Here is a 17,594-nt window from a genome sequence, read left to right on the forward strand (position 1 = left end):
GGCCACCATGAGGCCTCCCCTCTGTTCTCTTCTCTAGGCTGAACAAACCACGTGAACTCAGCTACTCCTCATATAACTTCCCCTCCAGACCCTTCACCATCTTTGGTGATCTCCTTTGGAGGCTCTCAAATACTTTTATGCTTTCCTTATGCTGTGGTGCTCCAGACTGCACCCAGTATTCAAGGTGAGGCTGCACCAGGCAGAGCAGCACAGGACAATCCCTTCCCTCCACCAGCTTGCAGTCTTGTGCCTGATGCACCCTAGGGAACAGCTGGCCCTTTGGGCTGTTATGACGCACTGAGGGCTCGTATTCGACTTCCTGTGGACCAGAACCTCCAGATCCCTTTCTGCAGGGCTGCTTTCCATCCTCTCGGACTCCACTCTTTACATAGATACAGCATTTCACCTTCCCAGGTGCAGAATCCAACACTTGCTCTTGTTAAGCTTCATATGGTTGGTGACTGCCCAACCCTCCAATTTGTCAAGATCTCTCCACAAGTCCTTTATACCCTTGAGGGAGTCAACAGCTCCTCTCTACTTAGTGTTGTCCACAAACTTACTATACTTTCAAGTCCTGTATCCAAGTCATTAAATATATATATATATATATATGGAGAATTGGCCTGCTTCTAAAGAAAAACTAAAACTAAAAAAAAAAAAAAAAAGAAAAACTGCAAGAAAAACACTATTTTTTTAAAGAAAAACTATTATTCAACTAGCAAATGACTGCCAGCTGCCCTGAGCCAGTTAAAAGTAAACAAGTAGGCTGCTACCCCCCCTTATTCTGTAAAGTAAAGGGGGGAGGGTTTGAGTTTCCATTTGCTGTATTTAAAAAGTTAAGTTAGAAGGGGCTTTTATTGTAGTTGGAATTCTGCCTTTTGTTTGGAGCACAGAATAGGAAGAAGGCCTGACTTTCATAAGGTGAGTGAACTGTATCTAAGATTGGGGGGGGGGGGGGGGGGGGGGGAAGTGTTTTGTTTTGTTTCCTGTTAAGGATACATAGGGAGGGAGTAGTGCAGCCTTCCCCTGGGGTTTGATTTCTCATTTGCAGCACAGTGTGGGGAATCTGACAGTGGATCTGGTATATGTGGGGTGAGCAAGTGGTGACTGAGACCCTGAAGAAAGGGGAGAGGTTTCAGGAGTTAACTGAAAATTCTATACTGAAGCTAGAAATACTTGAAACATGCAATAGAGTGGCTTTTGTTTTGCAAGTGTGTCTCCTAATATTGCATTGGTTTTGTTGGTGTTCTGCTAGGATGTGATATATTGTTTTTTTTTCCAGGCTTAGAAAAATCTGTCTTTCTCAGCATAAACTATAGTTGAAGTTAAGGAAGAAATCTAAAGTTAGTGGCTGTAAATGTTTTAAGCTGGTGTTGTACTCCTAAAACAGAACACAAGCAACTTTCATGAGTTTGTGGTTTTTGTTGTGTTGCAACATGGAGAGCTAAACTTGTTGATGTTTGTGACAGTAAAATGCTTATGCAAATACTATGGCTTATTAATTGTCTACTTGCAGATCTTGATAGAGAAGCTCTGTCCAGTGCATGCTGTACTTAGTCTGAGCTTTTTTTCCACGTTCCTGTACTGTGATGTCTAAACTTTATTTAAAACAGTTGTGAACTGCCTGTATCTGTTTTAGTATTACTTTAAAAAAAAAAATTGTTTTTAAACAAAAATCTAAGAATTGCTATCTACTAAACGGCTCCGTGACTTTAAACAAATAGCTTGCTTGTACAGATCTGGAAAAAGCCTTGTTCAAGTATATACTGCCCAGCTGCTCTCATAAAGGTTAAACACATAATGCTTACCTGTATAGCTCTGTATTTTATTTACTCTTGGAGCCTGTTGATTGTGAGTTACCTTTGTACGTCCAAGCAACCACAGATCTACTGTGTTCATGTCTTCATGTCCTGCCACAGCAGAGTATGCTCTTGCAGCTTTATGCTCAATACAGTATTCAGTAGTCTGTCTCTGATGCTGATTGATGCACCCCAAAGGGAGCTTGTTTTTACAGAAATCTGCGTTTATAGACTGTTTAAATGGAAAATAAAGAGATTGGTTAATCCCATTGACTAAACTTCTTGTCATATCCACACGTACTTGACAAAACCTTATTTAAATAAAAAGACTAGTTTGAACCAGACTACATGATAATAAGTGTAATAAAGTAATAACATGCCTTTAGAAGAAGTTATGTATATATGTTTGTGACTTTGTGAAGATAGTCATTTATATCGGAGAGCTGATGGGCTTGGTAGAGGCGGATGAGTAGTTCCCTGGGCTATCACCAGTCACAGCTGATGCAGGAATGAGTGTGGAGTAGATGAGGTAGATATAAAACAGGTGTAACAGCATATTTCCACTTGGAATGGAAAAGAAATGGTCAATATTGGAGGATGATAGGACTTTAAACTATGTGGTAGTTCTCCATTTTGAGATGGTTGTTGTTGTTCTCTTACAGTCCTATCTGTGTTTACCTTTTTAAAATTATAAATCTAACTTTGCTTCATGTTGTACTGTATTTCCATAACAAATTGAACCTTGTTAGTCGGAAGAAACTGCACATGTTCTTGTAACATACTCTTGCTTTCTGCAAGCTCATGTTTTCCCTTTGTTCTCCAGCAAGTTTGTCTTATATTCTTGCAACTCTGTGAATCTAGGTTCTAGAGTATCTATTCCAATTCATCAAATGCAACAGTTTGTCCAAAGACTACTACTTGAGCTTTGTTTTTTTAAAGCCCTTCAAAGTTGTGAAAGCACTCCCTCCAAACACCATTTGTTGTATTATTAGTTATCAAGTCCCAAGCAGCAAGAATGTATTCAAAGGCTTGTTGAAGCTCTTCCAGAAATTCAAGCATTGATGATTTGTGTGGTTTGTCAGTCACTTTAAGTGAACACATCAATGTTTGTAAATAAATCATCCTAAAATTAGCAACTACTCCTTGGTCTAGCAATTCCAAAAATGAGGTAGTGTTAAGCAAAAATACAAGTAGGACATTTGGATGCAAATCATGAAGACTAGGTGGATGTCTTGGTGCATTAATGAGAATCAGCAAGACTTTGAACATCAAGCTATTCACATAGCAACACTGCATAGTATTGTAGCTAAAGCAGTTCATAGCAGTCTTTTATAACTGAAATTAAGTCAGGCCTTTTTGTTCAAATGATAGCGAACAGACAAAGTGTGTAAGCTTAAGCCTTTTAGCACTTGTGAATTTTATAAATGTTATAAGGGGCTGTACTCAGGGTTACCAGCAGCATTGCTATATAACAATCAAGGCCAGAAAGACCATTGAGCTGTACTGTTGAAATTTACAGTTCTCAGTGACAAAGGTTCTTCATCACATATATTCCCATTAGCCATGTTGCATTCATACTGGATGCTTGCTGTGGTCTGCAGCCTCTCACCCTATCTTTCAGATGATCAGGAAAATCGGAGCCCTTGTGACTGGCACTGTACTTTGACTGTACTGTGAATGCTTTTATGAGGGAAACTCAATACTTTGTTTTGAATCATCCTTAGGTTTATGCCTGATTTGCCTTGTTGATAAGCATGCAGAGTTGGAAGTCACATAGAAGTCTTTAATTAAATAATTAAATATATAATTCTGCAGAATCACGTGCTTGGTGATCTTTTCCAAAGGAAGCACACCTGTGACTTGAATCACCTTTGTTTATACACAGTTAACTTGTGAAACTATCTCTCTGGCTACTTCTGATTGGTTATTTTATCTTGTCTAATTTCTCTATTGAGTCTGCATGTTACAGAGGACCAGCAGGAGGAACACCAAATCCCACATTTGCATACATTAGCGTTTTGATGGGCTTGTTTTCTAATATGTTAATGACCCTTAAAGAGCAAAAGGTCAGTCTGGAATCTTCCTTCAGCTGTATCCCTCCTTGTTTTTTTTAGCTTTCATCCCTCATCTCCCTTGCTTCTGCTCAAGGCTACCAGTATCCTTGTTTTTTTCAAGCTTTCCTCATTTTCTTCACTTTAAGACTACACTTTACTGACTGGAAAGTCCTTGGCTGCTGAAGTGCTACTATATTGTTAATGTATTTAAGAGTAAACTTTCAATGCTTCTACCAAATCAAAGTAGAGCTTAACAGCAAAGTTCTACCCTTCATCTTCTACCCATGGTAAAGGGGTTTGTTGTTGTATCAAAGGCTTCTTGTGTAATTGGTTACCTTCATGGATATAAATTGCTGTGTTTCACATAGAAATATTTCTCTAGTGAATCAGTGCTTAGTCTATTGATCTTATGCTAGATTTGTTGACATTATGACAAACAGCAGGAGCTGATATTTCACAGCTCACCAGACGCTGCAGCATTTTCAGCTTTGTTGCTAATAATGGTTATGGCTTCTGTGAGTATTATCCATTGGGATTGATGCATGCTTCTTTTTTGATCCTAATTCTGATTTTTAGGAGCATTTTGCACCAAGATACTGCAAAGCAAATACAACTTCCTGGAATGCATACAGGCACCTTGAATGCTGAAGTCTTACTGTTAAGTTAGTATTTTACCTGCAGTGCTCTTTGAATTCTACTTGAAGTACATATCCAGTACCAGGTTATTGTGATTCATTTTTTTTATTCATGCTCCTTTTTATTGAAATACTTTTTCTAAAGAGTTCATGTGTGAATTCTTGTCAGTACTTGAAGTTTTTTTGTATTTATTTCTGTAGGTTTTTTGTTTCTCCTTGTTGTGGCCTTGGGGAAAGGTGACTCAGAATATATGGGAAGGCACTTTGAAATTTGAAGTTACTTAGCAGTGCTGAGTCTGTAGTAGCAAAGTGCTGCAAGAGGCAGATTCAAAACTGAAGATCTTCTGGGGGGGAAGCTGGCAGCTGTTAATTTTCACCTATGACTTAATTTACGATTTAAGTAGCAGTGTTGGTCTGTGTTTGGCCTGAGCTGTGGGAGATGATGCTGGAATAATATGATGCTGTTCTTTCTGTAGCTCTACCTGGAGTTGTACCTTCTCGTTGGCACTACTTGCAGTATTCGTGGATGTTGGGTACATATTTATTCTCTAAAACTGATTCCACTTGAAGCTTCATTCTCTTAGGAATCAGTAACTCACCCTTGCATATTTTTGTTTCACCTCTTGAAGGTGAGGAGAGAAGAAAGTAGCTTCTACTGTGGTCCTGGCTTTGTTTATGTTAAACATGAATATACAAAAAAAAAAAAAATTAGAAAATTCAGCCTCATAAAACTTTCCTGGTTGTCCAGAGAGGTTGAGGAGTTAGTTCCTAAGTTCTCAAGTATATTTTAAGCATGTCTAAAAGTGCTTGATGTTTTATGCACCAATTAATAGAGTATTGAAGTCACTTTAATATCTACAAGATAAGAAAGCATGTGTTGCCCCTCAGATAATGCAAGATCTGATGAAAGCTTTACCATAGCAATGGTTTTCTATAAGTAGGTAGAAAAAACAAATTCCTAGAAAACATAGTATAATAGTCAACACAGTGAGACAAATCCTTTTGTTGCTCTGGTTCTTAGCATTCTTGTGCTTTACTTACTATCTTTATTTAAAGATAATAACGATAATCTTCATGTAAGCCAAGTTGTAAAGGGAATAAATGCATTACACAAAATGAGTAAATCCGTCTGGGGCACTCAGATATTGTTGTGAGGTCTGTGTGAGAACAGGGGACGAGATTTGAATCTTAGATATAACGAAGCAGTTGAGATGACTTCTCTACTTACAGTTACGAAAATACAGGATCTGTTAACACTATCTTTTGAGGACAGCACAACAGACATTATTTTATTGAAAATATACTTGAGCCTCACTTATTCAATAATTTTATTTTTTCCTGAGGCTATGGAGAAAGGAGGAGAAAGATATGTTTTATTAAAACTGCTTATATTGAACATTTGATTAGGAAAGATTAATTTTCTAAGCCTTTCACGCTTTGTCATTGTCTCGGATTTTGCAAAACAGTGAAGATTCTGAGGGATAGATGTATACATGAATGGTTAAAATTTCTCAGCTTGCTTTGGGTACTGCTTTATTCATGACTGACTATACTTCAGCCAGTGTTCGTATGGTGTTAGCCAATCCTGTTATTTAATAGTGGTCACAGTAAAAAGGAAAGTTTATCCAATGTTCTGAAATTAACATTATACTTGTAGTATGCCCCTTTTGTTGAGTGGTGTCACCAAAGGGGCTTCTGTGTTAAAAGAAATGTGACTAAAAAGATTCTGATCTGTTGGGAACAATAGGGGATGGGACCAGATACCTTGTAAAACTTGAGTTTTTGGGAGGGTCTCAGATATGTAAGTTAGCTTTAGCATCAGTATCGCTAACACATTCATGAATGTTCTTAGCATACGCTTTTAACAGCTACTGAGATCATTGCTAGGTGAATAATGGCCAATTAATGAGTTATCTCTGCTTTTCCTGAAAGCCTAGCTTCTGGAAGGAGACCCTGTTCATTTTTCCCCATAGTCCATACAGACTGGAACACTGGGAGATAGTAGGGAGCATCTGAAATAACCACTGTTTCTTTACTGCGATTCATTCCCAGAAGCTAACAGAAGTTGCTTGGGAAGAAGTGGGATGGGAAAAGATAGATTTTTTGAGGACTTAATGATGCTGAGCACTTAAATTGGTAAGGAGGAAGTTGCTTTCAGAAAGGATAACTTTCACAACTATGCAAATCACTGCTTTAAAACTATAAAGATGTGGTTTTATTTTAAGTTCATTAAAGTTAATGAAAAGCATTGGGGGCAGGACCTTCAGTGTGGTTTTGGTGGTATGCTTTTTGTGTGGCTTGTGTTCGGGTTTCTTTGAAAACCTCATTGACATTTAAACCAAAAGCATTTTTTTTGAAAGTCTTGAAGCAAATAGAATTGTAAATAGTGTACTGTGTCTGGCTGGCTGAAGTTAATTTCTGTCCTAGTAGCTAGTGTTGTGCTTTTTTTGGATTTGTGATGAAAACAGATGTTAATAATGCACTGTTTTTTCACCTGTTGCTGAACAGTGTGAACAGTGTTTTCAGTGTCAAGGCTTTTCTTACTCTGTACCCAAAGTAAGACAGTTAGGCCAGCTAACTAAAAGGGCTGTTGTGGTTTAACCCGGCTGACAGCTAAACACCACACAGCCGTTCGCTCACCCTCCCCCCTCCCTCTCTGGGATGGGGGAGAGAAACGGGAAAGTGAAGCCTGTGAGTTGAGATAAAGACAGTTTATTAAGACAGGAATATAATAATAACAATAATAATAATAATAATAGTGATAATGATAATAGTATTAATAATAATAATGTGTAAGAAAACAAGTGATGCACAATGCAATTGCTCACCACCCGCTGACCGATGCCCAGCCTATCCCCGAGCAGCCCGGCCCCCCACCCCGGCCAGCCACCCCTATATATTGTTTAGCATGACGTCAGATGTTATGGAATACCCCTTTGGCCAGTTTGGGTCAGCTGTCCTGGGTCTGTCCCCTCCCAGCTCCTGCTGCACCCCCAGCCTGCTCGCTGGCAGGCAGTTAGACAGTTAGACAACAGGCTGGAAGGAAATGCAGCCAGGACAATTGATCAAATAGGAAGGAGAGCTGATCAGATAGATATTCCATGCTATATTTGTGCAACAATGAAAACTGACAGAGGTGAGGAGCAGAGTTTTCTGGTTTTTGTTGTTGTTGTTCATATGATGGGGTTCTGTTTTAGAATTGGTTGGCTGGTGGTAAACAATTGCTCTTCCATCATTTTTTTCTCCCCCACTGCTTTTATTTACTAAACTGTTTTTATCTTAACTCAGGAGTTTCCTCGTATGCTCTTCTGATTCACTCCCCTATCCCACTGGAGGTTTGGGGGCAGTGAGAGCAGCTGTGTGGTCCTTAGCTGCCTGCTGGGTTTAACCCACAGCAAGTGGAAATCAATTATCTGACTTAAAGTACATACACAGGTTGCAGGCTTCCTGCTGTCAATTTAGATAATTGACGTTATACAGGTTAATGTGTTCTAATCAGAAAAGTCTATTTTACCCCAAGAAAGCAAATGGATAGTAACCACATCAAAAGGAGGAAAGCTGGAGGATGGCAGCTAGTGGTATATCCCAGGGGCCAATGCTGGGTCCATTTCTGTTCTGCAGATTTATTGGTGATCTGGATGGTGGGGCAGACTGTACCCTTAGCAAGTTTACAGGTGACCCAAAACTGGGCGAAGTAGCTGATATGGCAGAGGGTTGTGCTGTCATCTAGAAGGACCTTAACAGGCCAGAGAAATGGGCTGACAGGAGCCTCATGAAATTCAACAAGAAGTGCAAAGCCCTGCCCCTGAGGAGGAATAATCCCATGCACCAATATGTTCTGGGGCCTACCCAGCTGGAAAGCAGCTTTTTGCAGGAAATAAGCTTAACAGTATCCTCTGTTTCATTTGGCAAGTACTGCCAGCAGGTCAAGGGAGGTGATTCTTCCCCTCTCTTCAGCACTAGTGAAGCCACACCTGGAGTACTGGGTCCAGGTCTGGGCTCCCCAGTACAAGAGATACAGATGTACTGGAGAGAATCCAATAAAACATCATCGAGATGCTGAAGAGACTGGAACGTCTCTTACAGGAGGGAAGGCTGAGAGCTGGGACTATTCAGCCTGGAGGAGAGAAGGCTCATGGGGTAACTTCTTCAACGTATATAGACATGAAATCTTTCTTCAGCAGCCCCCTGTAAAAGGACAAGAAGCAGTGAGCACAAACTAAAATACACGAGGTGCTGTCTGAACATCAGGAATCACTTCTTTATTGTGACTGTGATTGACCAGTGGCAGATGTTGCCCAGTGAAGTTGTAGACTCTCCCTCCTTGGAGATATTCAGAAGCTGTCTGGACATGGTCCTGCCCACTCTGCTCTGTCATTGCTTGAGCAAGGGATTTGTACCAGATAACCTCCAGAGGTCCCTTTCCACTTAACCATTCTGTGAAAGGCAGAAGTAAACTTCAGGCACAAAGACTGGTGATTCAAGGGGTGCTTTAACATTTGAAATGCTTCCTTTTGATCTGTCACCTTGAATGCAGGGACATCTCTTCTACAAGTCTAACTCTGGGCTACATGTTCTATAACCAAAATTTAGATGTGCTTTATGTTCAGGTTTGTGCTCCCCACTTGGAGGCCTCTTTTATTTTTTTAAAAAGCCAAGGGTTAGTTCTGGGCTTACTTGCTTTAATGCCGCTTCAGCATGGGACTGAAACTAGGTGTAATGAAAGGCCTAAAACCACCTTATTTGCTGCCTTCAACAGAAGTCAGCATCCTGAAGTTATGATCATGTTTTGTGCAGTGGCTGTGGAATGGAGTTGTGTCCTTGGGGGTTAGGGAGGGACTTGGAGAGGGGAGATGGGGTGTTTGCTTTTTTAAAAGATCAGAATTTAAATAAAATGATCAATGTTGGTTTTCCAGAATGACAATTCCTGAATATCAGCTTCATTACTGTGATAGTGTAGGTATTTTATTTAAATTACACCTTTGCAAAGTAGAGTGACCAGAGTGGTTATTAGTGTTTAGCACTGGTATTGCACTTGACATGTTTAGAATGCTTACAAGCTAATTAAGCTCTTCCAATCAACTTCTCTTGAACTATGAGTTATGTAGGCACTTATTATACTGAGTCATAACATAAGTTCTTCCCCATAGCTGCAATACTCATTTTAGATGCAGACAGAAAAAATATGGTGGAACAGGAAGGGAAAGTCCTGAGGAAATCTAATCATCTGACTTGAGGCAGAGTTGTGAATAGATCTAACGAAAGCTGTTTCTAATTCTTGTCTTATCTTATAGTTTTTTGATTGCTTCTTAAATAATGACTTCATTCTGAAGACAATAAAACTTAGTGTTGTCTGTCTCGATTTGAGAATGGAAACGCCCATTTCTTAGCCTTAGAAATAGGGAACCCTAATTCTAGAGCCTAGTCTCTGACAGATTCATGGTTTTATTCTTCAGAGACTGTTTTATAGATGCTGATGGCCCATGACATTTAAATAATCCCACTTCAAAGCGAAGTGCTTTCATAGTAGCATGCTTAATTCCAATTAACTGAACTGAAAGAGGTATATGATTCCTAAGAGCAAGCTAGAGTAAAATTAACTCTGTCATAACTGCATTTTATGTCCATTCATGTTTTTGCTATGTGCTTTGGGTTTGCATAGTTTTTTTCTTGGCATTGTTTTCACTAAATCTTTCAAAACACTGTTTTCTGTCTAAGGAAAAGAAGCAGTCTCTCTAACTATTGAAGCAGATGATGTTCTAGACTACCTAAGATTACCGGGTATTTGTACAAAAACAACTTAGATTATTGTGTAGACAGCTATTTGCAGAAATATTCTTTTGCTAAAATTTCAGTAGAGTCTGATGGTTTATGGGATTACGTACTAGAGAAAGTTTTTGGAGTTGCATGAGATCTTCTGAAATATTCAGACCTCAAAGAGAAAAGGAGCTTTTGTTAAATTCTGGAGGCTCATTCTAGATGATGGGAGGATAGATTATAAATTCCTAACAAGCCTTTGAATGAACTTCATGGCTTCTTGTGAAAACCCTTGGGGAAACTGATGTCAGCCCACTGAAATGTTAATTTCCTTGTTTTGGTCTAGTCTGATTTTGACATTCCTTTTGCTACATACCTTACACTTGAATCAATTCTGATGAGTTCAGGTGCAATCAGATCTGACAAGATATTGTATTCCTGTGTGTTTTATATTACCATTTGTCGCTTGTAAGCCTCTTCCCCAAAGAAAATGTGGCAAGCCTCTAGGGTTCTCCATGCTTTCTATGGCTATTTTTTTCCCTCACTTTCCTTGATCTTTGGAACTGCTTAGTCTATGTTAATTTTGTAAGATCTTCGTGGATTGAGTTGCCTAATGTAAAGATTGGTGATATTTTCTTGTGTACTGACACTTGAACGTCAAAGGCCTCAAAGGTAGCCACATTCCCTGTTCTGTAGTAGCAGAAAAAAGGAACATCTCTTGTGCTTCTGAGAGTTTAATGGAAGTTAAGTTCACGAAATCTGTGTCAACCAGTCTATCTACAACTAGAATGGAACTAGAAGGACAATTGAGTAAGTAAAATATAGTGGAAAGGCTGATTTTGATTGATGTGAAGGGGAAAGGTGTCCTCCCTCTGTTCCATATATAGCTTGTGAGAAATGCATGAAATTACATTCCAATGTAATGTTCACACCTGTTATCAGCAAATCATTACAGTCCAAGCATTTTTAATGACCTCTTCATGTACTTATAAAGAGTGTGATGAAGCCTGAGATGTCTTGCTGTGGAGCTTAGCTGAAATATTAATGGAAACACTTTCACTGAAGTTATTTAAAAATGACAAATAGAAGTGTAAAACATTGAACTATTGAAAACTAACTTTCCCTTGGGGAACGGGACAGAGGGGAGAAGAGCCCAGACATAAAAATGACATAGAAAAAATATTGCTTTCAATATAAGTATAAATAAGAACTAGTTTGAACCCTAAAATCTTAATTTTAAAAAGTGCTTTCCTTCAGTCACTGTTCTCTCAAGAATTGGTCTTAGCACTTTCAAAAATCCCTTACGTAATATTGTGACATTGTACAGAAAATGGGGAAAAAATCATTCCAACTTCCTCCCTCTATTGAAGTCAGTGTTTAACCTAGTTGGCTAACAGCACGGCCTTTGGCCTTTTTATATAAGCTTAAGTGCTCTAAGCTGCTCCACAGCAAAGATGGGTGAAGACATCCAGCTTTAGGAAGATGTGCTTGTTGTGGACTGTATCTGTATGTCTGCAGACTTCCCGAGCTGTGCATGGGGTATTTTGAATGAAATCACAACTCGAGCCTGAAGCTGCAGAAATAAAGACCACAAGATGTTTGGTCTGAGAGGCAGTGCAAGAAATAATAGCGAGCCTTGTTTGTGTTAACAGACATGTAGGAAACCCAGGATATATGAGTGGCTTTGCTTGTTCATTGTGAAGCAGGACATAGATGGTAATACAGACTTGAAGATGAGATGATATAGAATTGGAGATCAAATTTGTGGAGGTGGGACTGCTTAGGATTGTCAAGGGCATTGCTTTGGGGAAGTCTACATTATGCACCCTGAAGATGTGGGCAGTTACCATAAAGCTTCAAAGTATTGTTTTGAGGGCCAGAAACTATGAATGCTCCTTGCTTTGCACTTCAGGTTGATGGTTAGATTTGAAATAAGGGAAAAGAAAAAAAAAAAAATATTCATCACGGTCTTCTATTCTAGTTAATACAAAAGCAAAAACACTTCTATTTCTTGTTATCAGAACTTTATTTCCTATATTATGTTTTAATACTAGCCTAACTGTGAAGTCTCTTACATGTACAAAAAAAAAAAAAAACAAAACACAGCCTTTGAAAGCTGATGGAAGCTACTATATTATGATATATTTATCTTCATTATGCTTTTTTTCAAGAATCTCTATTAGAGTGGATTCTAGATAATCAGTCGCTTACTTAGGTTCTATGAGGGGTGGGGAAAACCTTATTTGGATCAAAAATAAGAATATTCTTTTTCTCTAGAGTATAAATTGAAGAAAATGCAAGTAGATCTAGAAATGCTGACTTTTGTTTCTGCTTGAATGTGGCTGTACCATATAAACAGAAGGGAAACAAATCAGCAGTATACACCTGGTCAATGAGACAATTGTTGTCACAGCTGAGCCAAGTGAAAGAAAGCTGCAGGCAGATCAAGAAAAGGTCTGGCACAGCAATTGTGCCTAGCCTCAGTTCTGATGCCTTGCAAACTTGGACCTAGCAAGGGTGTGCTGCAGGGCTGCAGAGCAGCCAGTTCTTGCAGCTGGCTGAGCATCCTGCCCTCATCACCTTCATTATGCTCTAGAAATGTGCAGCTGAGCAGTTGGACTCTTTCCAGTGACAAGGAAATAGGCTAAATGGTAGAGGTTGTCATGGTTGTTCAAGCTGCAGATGTGGCCTCCTGTGCTGTTCAAAAGGTAAGGGCACCTACAAGAGCATCTAGGCATCTTAAGCTTTTCTCAAGCTTTCCTGTCAAATAGAAGGGCAACAATTGCTACTTAAATTTGTCTCAGTCCTTGGCTTAAGTCTAGGGCTAGGCATCACAGACTGATCAGATCTGTCTTCAGGACAGATGGACTGCATGTGGTTCTTAGTGCAGATGCACTGAATCCAGGTAAAGAGCTATCTTAGCTGTTAAATATGGATCCGTGTTTTTTTGGCTTTAGTGGTTTGCTTTATGTAAAAGGACCTTTACAGAGAAACTTGCTCTTCAATTGAATTTTCAATTATTTTTGAAAGCAGAAAGTGAACAGAGCTCTACCAGTCAGCACAGTGAGGCTTACATCTATGTTAACTCATCATTGGTTTTTTAAAGTTTATATTAGTTGAGAAATGAAAATAAGAATCTTCAGATCTTTATTAAAAAATAGAAATGTCACAGCCATAACTTCATGGCAGAAAGCCCTCTATTGCAGATAAAGATCTATCAATCTCAATCATACTGAACTATTTTGGATAAGCTGGTAGGTTGCCATTATAACTGTCTGGGGCTAATGTTGGTTTTAAATCAAATCAGAGGAAATTCAAAAACAACCTCAATAATAATAATAATAAACAAGCCAGGAAACCAAAACACCCATTGTCACTAAGGAAGTCTTCCAAGTATATATTGCTATGGACACTTCTATAGTCTCCATTATTGTTCTGTGAAATATCTGGTGATAAACAATTTTAGAACAATGCATTCATTAGCACAAAGTGTATTTAATTAAATAAGTGATTCTAATTGCAGTTACAGAGATTAGACTTCATGCATGTTTAATTCAAAATGTAAGGATTTAAAATGCTAATTAGAGATTAGTGAATACTCGTATAGTAATATCCTAGCTAATCTAGGAAATCTATTCAAATCAGGTTGACATTCAAAAAAAGGGGGATGGGGGGGTGGGGATAAAACCAAGGAATAATATGTTTCTTGCTGCAAAATGAGTTAGCAAGCCAGACAGCTTCATTTCAACTTTGATTAGATAGCTGTAAGACTCTTGGATTACTTGAAGTTGTAGTTGTATTTTACAGGGTTTATTAGTAAACCTACACAACTCTTCTAAAGGTTATTCATATTGAAATGTAAAACTTCCTGTAAATATTCTTAAAGCATATTAGGGAGTTAATAGCTAGTAAATCATTTCACTCAAACATTGTGCATGTAAGCACTTAGCTAAAAACTAGTTGTAGGCACCTTTTTTTTAAGATGACTCTTAGCAAACAGCCTCCACTGGTGAAAACAGTGCTCATGTAGAGACACTATCTTTGAGTTTATAAGCCATTTCTTGAGCAAATGACTTAAGTAGTCAATATTTCCTTCCTAGAAGAGGTGGACAAAACTGTCTATACCTGCATTGCATCATTCATTAGCCCAGTAACTTGGTTTGAAACTTTCTAGGTGTGTTTCTTCTGTTGTTTATCCTTATTTAGGAATGTTTCTAGTAACAGGAATTGTGCTATTGCCTGCAGTGCAAGCACAGACAGTCCCTTAAGATGAAATTTCACTTCGATGCAAAAACATGTGTTAAGAGCTGCCTGGATGAACATATCTAAATACTACAATATCTAATACTACAATATTTAATATAGCTAGAGCTCTATGTGGAAGTTTCTACTTTTCTCTCCTCCTTTGTGCTGAATTTGGTTTTTGAGTAGACCCTTTCATCTTCACACATGCTTTTTTCCTACTTGCACAGTAGCCTGATCTAAGGTAAACTTTCTTCTTTTGCTCTGGGATACTTGCACTACAGTTATTGGTACAGATCCCAGAAATGGTACAGCATGGGGGAATTCAGAAGGTGCTGTGTTATGAAAAGCAATAATATGAAGACTTATTGCATTATTTTAGCTGGCTATTGTCTGTACCATGACCAAATTTTATCTGCTTGTTAAGATTGCCAGAAAATAATCTCTTGCAATTGCTTGTTAATCTAAATAAGTGATCAGAGGCTAATGTGTTCAGAGAGCACCCTAGAGATTTACTGCTACCCATAATCTTAGATCAGAATTGGCTAAAGACAGCTTTAACCCTAGTTGTACAAACAAACAAAAACACACTTAAACACTGAGGGCTTAAGGTAACTTACAGAAGGGCAAGACAGTTACTTAACAGACTATTATGGCATGCTATGGTTCTTATTAGATAGCAGGAGCAGGTTTTGGTGGTTGTTCGCTATGATATCCAGTGTTGCTTATTGGAGTTTATCTAGCATGAGTCTCTTGAATTCTGCAGTATGGGCACAGTCTCTGTGCTGGAACCCTAAACATTTGCAGTCTTTATTCTGTTAACCTGTCTACCTTGCTCATTCAATCCTGTCCCCAAGGGATCAAAAATCTGTTAACATCTTCTACATCATTCATATTCTGACCTTACATTCTGTTTCCTGAATTTCAAACTGTCTGGAGGAAAAAGTCTTACTCTGTACAACAGTCAAGCAGTCACTAAAACAAAAACAATTTTTTTCACTCCTGTGGCATCACGCTGAATGATTAAAGTATTATAACTGCTTATAGTCCAGCAGTGCGCTGTCATTGTCATAATTTGTATAGCTCTGTTAAAAACAAGGTTTAATTTACAAGCAGAGTATATGCAAAGTAAAGAAACATCAGTGTTGTAAATAGTGTATTGAAAGTACTTTTAAAGCAAGTTCAAGACAGTGTAATTAGAGTTCAGATATAGACTTTATGTTTGAAATGGTTGGTAGCGGACTCTGATTCACGTTCACAATAGTGCTTTTACATCAGGAAGGAGCCTGGGATTTAATCCTTGTAATATCTTTTGGAAATACTGATGTATGATTACTGTGATCATTCACTCAGTTATCATTGTTTCATACAAGTTCAATAGAAAATGCTCCTTAATGCCAGCTGAGTAAATAAAAATACTTCGTGAGGATACATATACAAGAGTTAGACCATGTTTCTTCTTTCAGTTGTTACTGAACTTAAACTTTGTCCTGGATCTGTCTACCCCATCCCTCAGTCAATCTGAATTTCCTAAAGTTCTGTCATGTTGTGTAGCTGCTGTAAGAAACATTGAAGTGAGCTGTTGAAATGTGAAGTAAGATTCTCTTGCACAAGTGATTATATGTCCCATACAAACATCCATTGGAAAAGCCTAATTTCATTTATTAAATTAATAAATTGCCTTGCTGAAAACATGATCTATCTCTTCAGACTTCTCCCATTGTCTTGGGTGACACCTGTTAAAACTACTTCACGCTAACACTGAGTGCAGATGTTTTCCTGTTTGGGTAGCCAATACAACATCTTGAAACACTTCTCTAAAAGTCAGTGTCATCCTTGTGCTTTACAGGATTCTCATTTCATTAAAAGTGGAGAGAGCTTTGTATTCAGGATACCAGCACATGATAATCAATTATGGTAAACCATGTAAAAATCTGGGCTGGCGGTGATCCATCAGGTAAAGAGACAGTAGCCCATATATCTAAATGTCTTGTCACTTCGGAGCCGTGACTCTGTGGTGAAAGTGTTGCAATTGCCTTTTTTCCTTTCCTGGCTTTGGGCTTCACCACGAGGTTCTGTGGCCTCGAGGCAGTGATGGGCACAGACACTGTGCTGGCTCATCACTTCAGAGGGTGTGAGCTCTGTAAATCAGGGTAACGACTGAATGGAGAAGTCCTTTTGAAGTTCCAAGTCCTAGCTGAGCAAGTTTACAGTTGTTGTTCCCACTAAGCAGGCATGAGGACATTACAGAAATTACCAAGGTGCTACTGCCTTCCTGGGACCCTAAGCACAAGGCTACCTAGGTGAGGGGGATAGAACTGCAGTTCTGAGTGGCTTGTATTTTCGTTATCATTATTCGTATTTCTATTACCTAACATTTGGGGAATTTGAAACTGTCAGGATTCCCACCACCTTCCTAATAGCCTCTACTAAGGCATTGCTCTAGCAAATGTTTAGTTACTATATAGGTTATGGACTGAGGTTTATTAAAGTGAAAAATCATACTTTGTGGCATAATTGCAAAATTGGATTTTTTGAACACTAACAGTTCTCTGTACCTCATTCTCCATCAACTTCTCTACCAGTTCTGCTCTATTTCTGAACAAAGTCTTTACTACCAGTTTTATGACAACATATAATTCAGTTCAGAAGGTCTAAACGAGTCTTGTCTTTTCTGTTGTCAGATGCTAACAAAGTAGTGTGGGGTCATAGCTTCGTCAGAACTCTAGAATACACTTTTATGATCAACACTCCAAAGGAAACTGAAGGGCTTTCCTAATTAATATAATTAGGCTTAAAAGAATTATACATTTTTTTAAATGTAGACAACTTAGTGATTGGGTCAGGTAAAACAGTCTCAGTCTAATAAACATTTTTATCTGCTCACTGTGCCTCTACAGGTGAGCCACTATTTTCAGGCTTGGTTGCAGGCTATGAATTAATTTCTTGATCTGCAGTGATTCCTTTTAGTCCCTAGAGAGTTGTCAGTTGCCTCTGAGACCTGACTGTGGATCTCTCTCTCTAGGTCCTTGTAGGTTATAGACACTGCCATCCAAATATCTTAGAGTGTATGTTCTTGTACTCAACAGAGAGTGCCCTCTCCTTTT

At 38.6% G+C, this 17,594-nt stretch overlaps 1 long non-coding RNA gene across 3 annotated transcripts in view; it reads left to right on the forward strand.

The window, feature by feature from the left end:
* Window positions 1–721: 721 nt before the first annotated feature.
* The window catches only part of LOC106039898 (uncharacterized), a 51,484-nt gene continuing 34,611 nt past the window's right edge, over window positions 722–17,594 (forward strand). For all 3 annotated transcript variants that reach the window (XR_001209544.3, XR_001209546.3, XR_010829483.1), the window contains exon 1: window positions 722–921. This is a non-coding gene — a long non-coding RNA (uncharacterized lncRNA). The remainder of the gene's footprint in view (window positions 922–17,594) is intronic.

The sequence above is a fragment of the Anser cygnoides genome, chromosome 2, assembly GCF_040182565.1.
Source record: "Anser cygnoides isolate HZ-2024a breed goose chromosome 2, Taihu_goose_T2T_genome, whole genome shotgun sequence".
NCBI lineage: Eukaryota > Metazoa > Chordata > Aves > Anseriformes > Anatidae > Anser > Anser cygnoides.